General features: G+C 40.2%; 1 protein-coding gene across 3 annotated transcripts in view; it reads right to left on the reverse strand.

The window, feature by feature from the left end:
- Positions 1-7,608, reverse strand: part of per1b (period circadian clock 1b) — a 19,101-nt gene extending 11,493 nt beyond the window's left edge. The window contains exon 1 of one of the 3 annotated variants that reach the window (XM_046379939.1): positions 7,425-7,608. The gene's annotated coding sequence lies outside the window, so the exon portion shown is untranslated. Of the gene's footprint in view, positions 1-3,019; positions 3,575-7,424 lie in introns of those variants that run through there. The other 2 variants (XM_046379937.1, XM_046379938.1) reach the window with 2 other exon arrangements.
- Positions 7,609-11,423: the final 3,815 nt, after the last annotated feature.

Genomic DNA, 11,423 nt, shown 5'->3' on the forward strand with positions numbered 1-11,423 from the left:
AAGGAATAATGTTAGCTGCAGATTTACAAAAACACTCGTAACCCTTGTTCTGCCAGCATCTCCCAAGGACTACAAGAAGATAAAAAAGGACCGCTTATCATCACTTTAACATGTCGGCCTTCAAGGAAAATTCAAATATGGCCATGAGATGTTCTCCCCGCCTCGTGATGCGGAGTGAATGTTTGTCAAGTCCGTGTGTTTGTTGAGCGCCCAGTTGTTAGCATTTTACCCAGATTACCTAGAGAAAACAATCACCTCATCTTGAACACAGACTGAGAATAATCTGCAAGTGCGTATGCATGCATCTGAATATAGAACAGATGAACATGCACTAATTACAGTGGGACATTTGTTGGTCGTCATAGCTAAGACCCACTTTACCCAGAGGACAGTCAGAACAAAAAAACACCCAGAGGATGGGACAAAGCTCTCCATTAGACTGTTGTTTTAAATTAAGGTTTGTTGTGAATAGTATCTCAGAGTATATATGGCCACCACCTACGCAAGTCAGAGTCTAGTGCTATTTATTCCTTTGGCAGGGGAGACACCACATAATCCTTTAAGCCTAGCAGACGCAACCAGAAGAAGACACGGACCAGTCCTCAGTCATCAAACGTTCCAATTTTATGCACCTAGCTGGCCCACAACCCCCTTTACCAGTGTCCCTCAGGTGTGCTTTTGGTGCAGAATTTGTTCTGGACAGGTTTAGCTCCTGCACTGACAGTTCAGTCACATCTTAGCATCCCACTGTGACGCAAAAACCAAATATGGCTGAGTGGACAAGTTCAGCGTGGCCTCCACCAGCTGCTCATTAGTTGTGGCAAGAGGATAAAAGCATGAACAGCTAATGACAAATGTTACTCGTAACACAGAAATAACTAGAGCAAACGTAATATAATGGAATGGATAGTGATGAACAAATGCAAGTATTTAAGTTCAACAAATTCATGTGGCACTGCTTCAGTGCAACTAAGTCGCTTCACTGCTGATCATGAAATGCTAATAAGCATTATGTTTGGTCAGATGGATGATGCATACTTGCACATGACAAGCTGTGTGTGCCACAGTCGAACTGCGCAGGGGGGAGGAGCAATTATATGGAAATGTGCAAGCAGGGTGTGAGTGGGTGTCAAGGCAGACTGGCATTGATGCATACTTCCACAGGTGATGGCAAAGACACACGGCTGTGGGTGGAGATGGTGGCAGGAAAACTGTCCTCAGGCTACTAGAATACCTAGCTGTGCCATCCCAGTCCACCCACCATACTTGCTAAACCGGTTGTAGTGGGTCATTTGCTTAACATGGTGCATTCCCAAATTCAGACAGTTTCCTGTAACGCTGCTGCAGGCAACCCCAGCATGCATTGGGTGACAAACATAGACAGACACAACATTAATGCTCATATTTCCACCTACATGCACATCAGAGTTTCCAGTTCACCTGGAAGAAACCCACACAGACATGGGGTGAACATGTAAAAGCCACATGGAAGAGCCAGGTCAGGTTTGAGCCCATGGATGTGAGGTAACAGTGCAAGCCACTGAGCCACTATGCTGCCCACCTGCTCAAATTATTCACAGGAAATACACTCACTGAGACGAATCTCTGATTATGCAAGACAGTGTCTATGTTAGAGTGGGGCAGATTATAAAAAAATAGCTTGCTGGTCATAAGATGGTCAATTCTGCCTAGCTCTCTGGCCAACACACATTTAACTTTTTAAACATATGACTCATAACAGTAATTTCTGATATTTTGTGTCACCTTCTATAACTGAGTTGCTTTGCTCTCAAATGCCCAATGCTGCACAAATTAAAAAAAGGCCAAGTGAATCATGTGCCTGTGTGTCAGGGTGACACAGAGGCAAAACACATGCCCACCAACATAGACACCAGGGTCTCGGAAACATATACTGCTTGGCTGGGGTGTCACTTGAGTGAAGGTGGGGTGCACCTATTGAATTTGAGGTTGTGTCTCCCATTTCGGTGAGATCTCCTCGCAGGTCAGAATTCTCTTTACTTGAACTTCTTCCTGCGAATTTGCATAGCTGGCCAGTTAATACACAGATGCAGTGTGGTTGGAAGTGGAGAAGTGGAGATGTTCTAGCAATGTATCTACTCTTTATTATGTGTTTACTTTACTTTATTACAGTCTAATTTATAACCAGTCGATATCAACTGCCAGTTAAATCAATATAACCATTACATGCAGTTGTACTCTGCGCATTATTTTATCATTTTCTTTTTTTAAGGCTGAGTGTGGGACAGTTTTGTCGGATGTTAATGTTAGCATAGATTTAGTGTTGTTGAATTCCCCTCTTTGGATCTCTGGCCATTAGGTTAAAATTGACCAATAACTTCTTGAATGTTAGGCCAACAGCTGGTGGCAAATATTACCACAGTGTATATAAAGAATTTTTCCAGTCACGCAGTCATGACAAGGGCTTCAGCCATTATGATTTAAAACAGTGGGGATATGGCACCCACATCTAAAATTGTTCCTTTACACCTGAGCTTGTTAAATATATATACAGCATGGGAGCAGAGTATAAACATATACCTTGTCTGACCTGCAGTTGTAACACAAATTGCTATTAATTTCACAATTTAACATAAACTACCATGAGATCAAGACAATCTGGCCTATTAAGAACAGTGTGCTTGTCTGGTGTGTATGTAATCAACAGCAGCTACAGTATGAGCAGTCTGTTACATAGTACTGGCTATAACGACACAATTAAAAAACAAAACGAAACAAAAAGACTCTGCTTACACAAAATAAAACAACACACACAAAAACAACCCCTGAAGAGTCACCTGAAATGAACTCAAGACAACATAAAACACTTCCCTACTGCAAAGAGCTGATGGAGGCTGCAGGAGGGTGTGGCGTGGCTCCGTGCGTGAACATGTGTATACTTCTCCCTGCTTGTCTGAAACAAACCACTGAGTGCCGCTCCGTCACAGCACCCCGAATCACGACATGCTCGTATTAGTCAACCACGTTAACAAAGTAGTACCGTTTCAGTGTCTTCACCGGTCTTGATCATCCGTATTAGAAATGCACACTGCTCGACATGTCCAGCGTGTAACAGTGCATGCACAGCAGACATGTACCGTTTTGCTTTCCGCTGTGTACATACGGCACGTGTCCGCGGCGGTATTTTCCGCAAGCCTCGCTGGATGCCGATTGGTCCGCTCGCTGGACCAATGAGAGAGCGCGTCGGGCAGAGGCTGGACTGTCTGCGACAAGGGTGTCTGCCTGATAGAAAGTCTGCCAGAACACTGGTCTCAGCGCCGCCTCGACGGTTGTCTTTTACGACGAGTAGACGCGGGAGCTGATTCACGACCAGTATTCATGAAAGATTGAGCATTGGCCATAATGTACGTTTATGAGACAAAGAGACACGAGCTTTGCATGAGTTGGGTCGGGAAAAAAAAGCAGCCTATCTCTTCGCACCATGGCCACATGACTTAGTAGGAGAATTAGGAATTACGTAATAGTATATTAATTTATTACATTATTGCAAACTAATGTAAATATATTACAAATCATATCTACCTATGTGTGTTTTTTATATTATATCACAAAGAAGTATAGCAAAAGCTATCATGGCCTCATAATCGATAAGATAATAGATAATATCTACTGCAATTTCTATATAAACTTAAGTTTAGAAAATTAGTTTCCTTAGCTTAGTAAGTAACTTGTAACTAAACCTATCAAATAAAAGTAATGGAGTAAAAAGAGATATTAGTGTCCAAAATGTAATGGAATAAAAGTATAAAGTAGCAAACAAAGGATGTACTCAAGTACAAGTATCTAAGTATTGCAATTAAGTACTTGAGTAAATGGTACTGGGTTTCTACTGACTTTTCATCACTCATTCTAAATTTTGACCAAAAAAAAATTTTATTGACACATATATCAGATATATGAACAGTCTCCTTAATTACTATTAATCAGTATCAGCCCTGAAAAAAAGAAACATCATGAAATAAAGAGACAGCAGTGTCTGACTACCCATAGCAGCCGAGCTCCTGCTGTAGTACGGCAACACCGCTTGGACAAACCACAGACAGAACTACAGCAATAGTCATAATAATGGTGATTTGTTATGGTTAGATAATGATAATGCTTAAATTTGCTAATGATTTCGGATGGCTGTGCGTGGCTGCGCATCATACTAAGTACCTCTGGAACGTCTTCACCAACTAGCATATGTTCGAATTTAAAATAAAAGCACAGTAATTTCAGATTGTGAGGTGGAGTAATAACCTGAGATCAAGGGTATTTACCAGCTCTCTATGACATTGTATTTATGTTATAACAAGTAGCTTATTCTGCAATCCGCTGAGGCGTTATGTTGTCACGGAATGGCAGGAGACGCATTTGTTGTGGCAAATGTTCATTGTTACTGGCTCAAAGTACCCAGCCACAAAAAAGATTAATTTGTTTTGTGTCCTAATGGTATATGCAATGGGTACCGCAGGGTTCAGCTTTGAGAACACAATGTTACGAATCCACAGCAATTAATAATTTACAGTGTGCAAACTCTCCTATTTGTACTCAGTAATTACTGAAACAAGAAGAAAAATTAAGTCGCACCCTTATCAAATTAAGGGAATGTGTCACTCTTTTTTTTTTAGTCAATAAATCAATGCTTTCTCCTTTATCCAATAATATAAATCTACTTTTACTGGCGTCCTGATGTGTGGAGTAAATAGTGTGTGGTGTAGGATGATGTATAGTTACAATCATTTTGTAATAAACACAAAACTATAACCATTCCTGTTCTAACCAGTAAAAAAGTGTCCAGCCCCTTTTGCCACTTTGAATAGTAAATATACCAAGTAATGGAGACAAAAGACTGTTCACAGGTCTTTCACAAATCCTTAAAAACTGAGACAAGAAGTCTACTGGAGGAGACAATGTTGATAACTGCAGTATGACACAAAAAGAGACGTTCTCTCAGCATGACGTTTCACTGGGCTGCATTACATATCGAGTTTCTGCCGTGAACACACGCCTCTATATGAGAGGAGGCCAACTTTTCTACGCTTATGAACCATATTTAATAATATCCACTGTGTACAATCACAGTTTAGTAAAGAATGCAGTCTGGTCTGCCTGCCAGCAAAATCTGGTGCAGCATCCTATCTTTATACGCTGTGAAATGAATCATATTACAGCGATAAGAGAATATTTTATGCTACAAACATGGGGCTTTCCACACATTGTTTTCAATCCCTGTACAGCTGTACAACACAGACAACAAATATGTAATCAAAACTAAATGGGAAATAATTTTAACAGTGGCCACCAGATGACGCTGTGACCACTCTGAATGTAAAATCCTGTAACCAAACCTGGGATTAATAAATTTAAATTGCAACCCTCATTAACCAAAATAGAGGCCACACCCACCTCAGGCATGTTTAAGGACAACCGCTGAGCTATTTCCTGGTAGTCTGTGGCAAATTCAAGTAAGCCCTGATTGTTTTATTGTCGTCTGAGAACATGGTGGACGCACTTACTCCCCCTGCAGCCAAACTATTCTCACCAAATGGCTGTTTCTCGTATTGCCATAAGCTTTGAGTTTTTCACCATTTTAACGCAATTTAGTTCCGTTTATAGAGGAAATGAGATTAGGTTGGATGTTTTGTGTGACTTTTTATGGCGAGTGAAGGCACAAACAACACCCTTGAAGCCAGAACAGGAGAAAGCAATCTGTTCCTGCTCTTCTGTTTTACCCAAACTAGACTGATCGTGAATCTCTCCCTCATTTAAAAGTAACACTGTGGTGGAAACAACGGACTGTTTACTTGTCTCGTCTAATGTGTTGAGTCAGTCCTTCACATACATGTGATCACACAGAGTGGACTGCACCAGCTCTGCCACTGCCTGCCATCTCACCTCTTCTGTCACCCATGCAATATTGTTGCCGCTTGCTGGTGTGAAAACGGACACGTTTGATTTGCTTATGCACAACTTAGTAACAAGTCATGCATTAGCAAAGGGATGGTTACCTTGGGCTTTCTTTTTTAATCTTATGACAACCTTGTCCTGCCCATGACTTTAGTAAACATTTTGGATGTTCCTGTGCACACTCTGAAACTCAGATAGGGTTGCAGGGTTTCATCTGTGCAGATTCCTTGGCCTCTCTCAAGCTTCCACTGACTGTTATTGATGGTTTATTGTGCCATACTGTCAGGAAAAATACTGTAAAGCAGAAAATACAACATACCACACAGCAAGCACTATTGTGATGGAAGAAGCCTGCATGGATATGTAGATTCTCACAAATGCCTTACATGTTGTACATCGCAGATGATGATGGTATAGATGCCAGCTTTTCAATCTGCGGTTGCCACTTGCTAGGTGCGAAAATACATGAGAGAACAGACTAAAAAAGGCACACACGGGCGTAACTGATTTATAACTACATGTTCTATGCATATTTCTTTTTCGTATTGTGCAGATAGAGCTGTTGCAGAAAATGCAGCAGCATAATGCTCAATGTGGGATGGATCACAACAGTTGTCAATCACAGGACATCATTTGACTGTAGCCACAAACAATTTGTACAAACCTACCCTCAGCAAGTATATTATGGGCGTAAGAGAAGGAGCCTCTAGTGGATTAAAAAAGAAAAAAAATGTCCCTCACAAATATGTACAGTTTAAATTGGTTTAATCACAACATAAACTGTAAAATATTTGCTCTACTTCAATAGTTCAATGAGAGAGAGAAAAAAAAAATATATAACATACACACATAACAATTCAGGAGAAATGTTCAGAGATGAAAGTGACCATGGATCAACTTGTCAGCTTATCAAGCCAACAGTAATAATATTTGACTGTATCTTATTAATAAAATAATGGATTTTCAATTTGGTGGAAACAAATAAACAAAAGACGTTTCAACAAAACATGTTTCACGTAATCGCAAGCATAACGTAAACACTGTGCAGTACGGACCTATCACAGCTGGGCATTTTGCAGCCCTGATACTATTGTGCAACGTCCACATGCATGACCATTCCGCACAAACAAAAACTGACAAGTTCACTTAGATCAAGAAAACGGGTCTTCAAATTTGGATTCAAGTCGATGTTTGTGGGATCCGTCGTTAACTGCTGGTGTTTAGTTCTTTACGTTTTCTTATCATGAAGACGTCCGTTTGCATGAAGCCACACGTAAAAGGGGAATTAAAAACAACACACATTTCACCTGTAAAGATAATCCTGAATAGCTTGGAGCTTATAAGAAACTGTAAATCAAGGCTATGTTGTGAAGCAGTTAGATAAATACAGGGCTGTCTGTAGTTTATACACTGGGGCGATGATAGCGCGATGTAGCATGCTAGCTAACAAAGCAACGGCCACAGGCACAACAACCACCAAATCCCGACCATCTTACCTTGTATATGCTTCACGAAAACAACGGCGTTGATATTCCACGATGGTGTATGCAAAATAATGGTAGGATCGACCGTCTTTGCTTTACGATCCGTATTTGTTCTCAAGACATTTTCGTTCGCCCCCTAATGGTAGTTTACACGCAGGGATACACGTGCCTGTGCCTGGTCTGGCAAGTGCTGTTGAAACAAATCACCGTGATTGGACAGCATGAAACAACATCCCCGCCCAAATACGCCTTGCCACATTTTGATTGGCTTGGAGGGGAGGGGCCAGCTGCACGGGGCCCGATGGTCACGTTGCAGAGTGACTGGTCCTGACTTCATTTCCAAACATACTGGAACATGAGAGCGCCTGATGTGGCCTACTTGGGTTAACCGTAATACTCTGAATGGCATCGCAATAATAATTAGTGTTGGGATGTTGGGTAGGCTATTACAGTTTAGTTACCTTTGACATTTTCTGTATATACTTAGTAATACAATTAGGTATTTTTTTTAAATAGACAAATATGATGTTGATAATCATCGTCATCATTTTCAGTAGAAGTGAGTTTATATTGTTATCATTGTTATCTTTAAAGATAATTCCTGATATAGTCTGACAACAAAACAGTCTACAATCTGTACCAGTGCAGTCAACTAAAGATTCACTTACTAGCTTTTTCTGGGTAGACTGATATTTTTGATGATGCCCATGGGATGAGGTAAAAAGGTCTTGTAAGAGTCTTGGAAGTGGACCTGAAGTTGAATTTTAGTTTTATTATATTACTATTATTATGAGCATTTATTGCTTTGTTATTTTAATTTCAATTTCTTATGTAATTTTGACCAGCTGGTGAGGACCATGAGATTCAACAGATTGTAAGAGTTTAGATATTTTTAAGCATACAGCAGAAGGTGTTTCCCCTGCGTGTTTGCTTCGTACTTACGGTAGTGGTAAGACTCAAGCAGCTCATTTCAACGTGCTCCCAAATGATGACGTCATTCGCTGTCCGAAGGCACGCGGCCGAAGGGGTGGTTGTGGAGTGCAGATGTAGGGCACATGCCAGCGTGTAAGTAGTCATCACCACAATAACATTAGAGTGTGTTATTGTGTTATTACAATAAACAAATATAAAATCTTATGTCACTTTCAGAATTACGGTGAAAAATGCGTAAAGCACTATTCACTGTAATTAAATAATGATAATGTGTTATTACGTATTGTTTACTAGAGGAGTTTAAAATATATCTTGAATGCGTGTGATGCAAAATATACAAAATAAGATAAGAACCGTATATATATATACATGCATATATTATAGCAATACCTGGTCCTTCTCAGTACTACCATTTGGACTTATCGTTTAAAACAGTCTGCACACTCCCTTGTGTTAATGTCCCTCCTTATTCACCAGTCCGTGCTGTGCGTGGGCTCTCCGCCATTGGCCGGTAGACTGCAGTTTGAATTTGGCTTGTCTGAGCTTGTTTGCTGGAAATGACAGTGAAGCCCCGAGACTCAGCCACTTGGTTTGTGTGGAGCTGCATAGACCTGCAAAATTGTTATGACAATATTATGGTATAAGCTATTATTAAACCTTCCTGAACTCGTGTTTTTATCTCAACGTGGAATGCAAAACAAACAGAAAGCCAGAACATTTAACTCCACATCCTTTGAAAATTTAGTGCCTTTTGCCTGATATTGCTTGCATCTAACAGACAGTTATGAATCTGGTTCTGTCTGACTGGTTGGTTGTTAATGTAAATGCGCAGAATTTCATTGGCTGAGCTGCACGCAGCCATTCGGCCAATAGTCTTCCGTGAGTGTTTGGCACCAGCTGCTGGCAGGTGCTTGTGTCCATATCTCGCTGCACACAGGCCAGTTTTCTACACTGACATGTTTATCAATTTAAACCTACTTAAATTAAAATATGCGATGCAGCACATATAACACATGATCTCCACTTAACATATAATAACTATGTTGTGTCTGTTGAAAAACACTGCCCACGTATAGATGGACTTCTGCTCTGAGTGTTCTGAACTAAAGATGACATGCAACAGGTCAAAGAAATTTAGAATCCTTAAATAAAAATGGCACTGGAGGCATTTGCATACACTTAGCAAAATACTACGAGTTGTATGAGGAAGGCAGTTTCAAATTTAAGCAGCACAATGTGTCCAGTAGAGGGCAGCAAAGGATGAGATTGAGGCCTGACCTGCAGGACTGAACATACGCAGTAGTGTCTTCAGAACTGAACCTGCAGTTAGACGACTGTGAAGATAAGAGAGTTGCTGCCTTAACTTTATTTGTATCGCAACATTATCATCTTTACTGTGGTTTCACAAGATTCCTGCTCGAAATGACTGGTGCACGATGGGATGGGCTCAAATGTAGATGATTGTGAGCTGTGAAAGAGAAATTTGAAGTTACCTTAACAGACGGCAGGTTCCAGTTATGGTAAAAGGCCAGCAGTTGGACAGTGGTGGGCAGCTTACTGTGAGGCTTTAAGGTTTTCTCTCTGCTTACTGACTTGCACATACTCCTGCTAATTTTTTTTGACTTAATATCATAATAAACAATCAACAAGGGTACATATTCAAAGGTTTAAAGTTTAAATTTGAGCTTTGAATGTGAACTTTTTGTGTAATTTAATTTTCGGATTTCTTATTAATGTATAATCACCTGAAAACAAGCTTTGTTGTGTTTTTGTCACCTTAGTATAAGCCTTTTACATCTCCAGAGAAAGGACGTCCTCTTCTACGAAATCTGACATGGTTCCTGCTAAAATCTCGTAGACTACACTCATCTACACGGCACACCCCTCTGAAATCTTTCCCTAACCGTAACTAAGGTGCCCAAACCTGACAATTTTGAGGCCGTATCATGTAGCAGGTGTGTTTTGAAACGACTGTGAGTGGGCAGAAATACGAGGGAAAGGGTTTATCCTGACACCCGGCTGCACTGTGGTGACAGACGATGTTACTCACTTTGGCAGAGTCCAGAATGACTTCTGCTGTGATGACTTTGCAGCAGCAGTTTAAACCTGTCTGTGGATGTTATCAAGATCAAACATAATCGTACAAACTGAAAACGCCTCGTGGAGTGTGGGAATGGAGTTTGGGCTTGAAATCACTCCTCAGTACGAGCGAATGAGCAGGTATGCCACTTATTTTCAGGCACTTTCCTGATGACACCAGCTCACTAAGGCTTCAGGCACCAGATAAATCCTGTTTGTGGAGGTACTTGTTTGGTGCATGTTGCTCCTCGAGTTGTTTGCCTTATCATAAAAATAATCATTAAAAAATTAGCAACCTGTACCAGTGCAGATTGCTAATTCTTTCTGTCAAAAATTTCCCTTCTTCAAAATATGCTGGACAGCCTTTTGTTTGATGCAGTTATATAATTCTGTAACCTCCTATGAATTCAGACTTGACAGGCTCATAACTAGTCTTAGTACCTGCTTTTTTTTTTGCATCATCTCTTTGTTCAATCATTTCCTATTTCCTTGACTGTCCATGGTGATCTCAAATTCCTAAGTATGCCTCTTTCTCAATCACTTACATAAGTATCACAGTGAAGACTTGAAGGGAGTCATCTGGATTATCCTACTCTGATACGTGTTTCCAACATATAGTTTTAACATCCTCTATAGATGTTTCTTCCTCACTGGTATGAATAGCATTTGAATATAACACTGTATATACACTGTTTATTGTTGTATATACACTTTTTTATATTGCCTTGTATATATATTTTATATTGTCACTTTTTATTTTGCTATTTTTAACATTTTTTTTTAGCTTGTTGTGTGTATTGCTGCTGCTGCACTTCAATTTCCCAGCCTGGGATCAATAAAGTATATCTATCTATCTATCTAAAGGACCACTATTTGTCTGCAGTGTTGCCTGCAGTGAAGAGTACACACACATTTTATCTAACATTTGACACAATTTATCGCAATAAATTAATTTTGTAGGTCTGTAGCAACATCCTACCAACAGGTTTTAAATGTGGC

The sequence above is a fragment of the Scatophagus argus genome, chromosome 23 (assembly GCF_020382885.2).
Source record: "Scatophagus argus isolate fScaArg1 chromosome 23, fScaArg1.pri, whole genome shotgun sequence".
NCBI classification, from domain to species: Eukaryota; Metazoa; Chordata; class Actinopteri; family Scatophagidae; genus Scatophagus; species Scatophagus argus.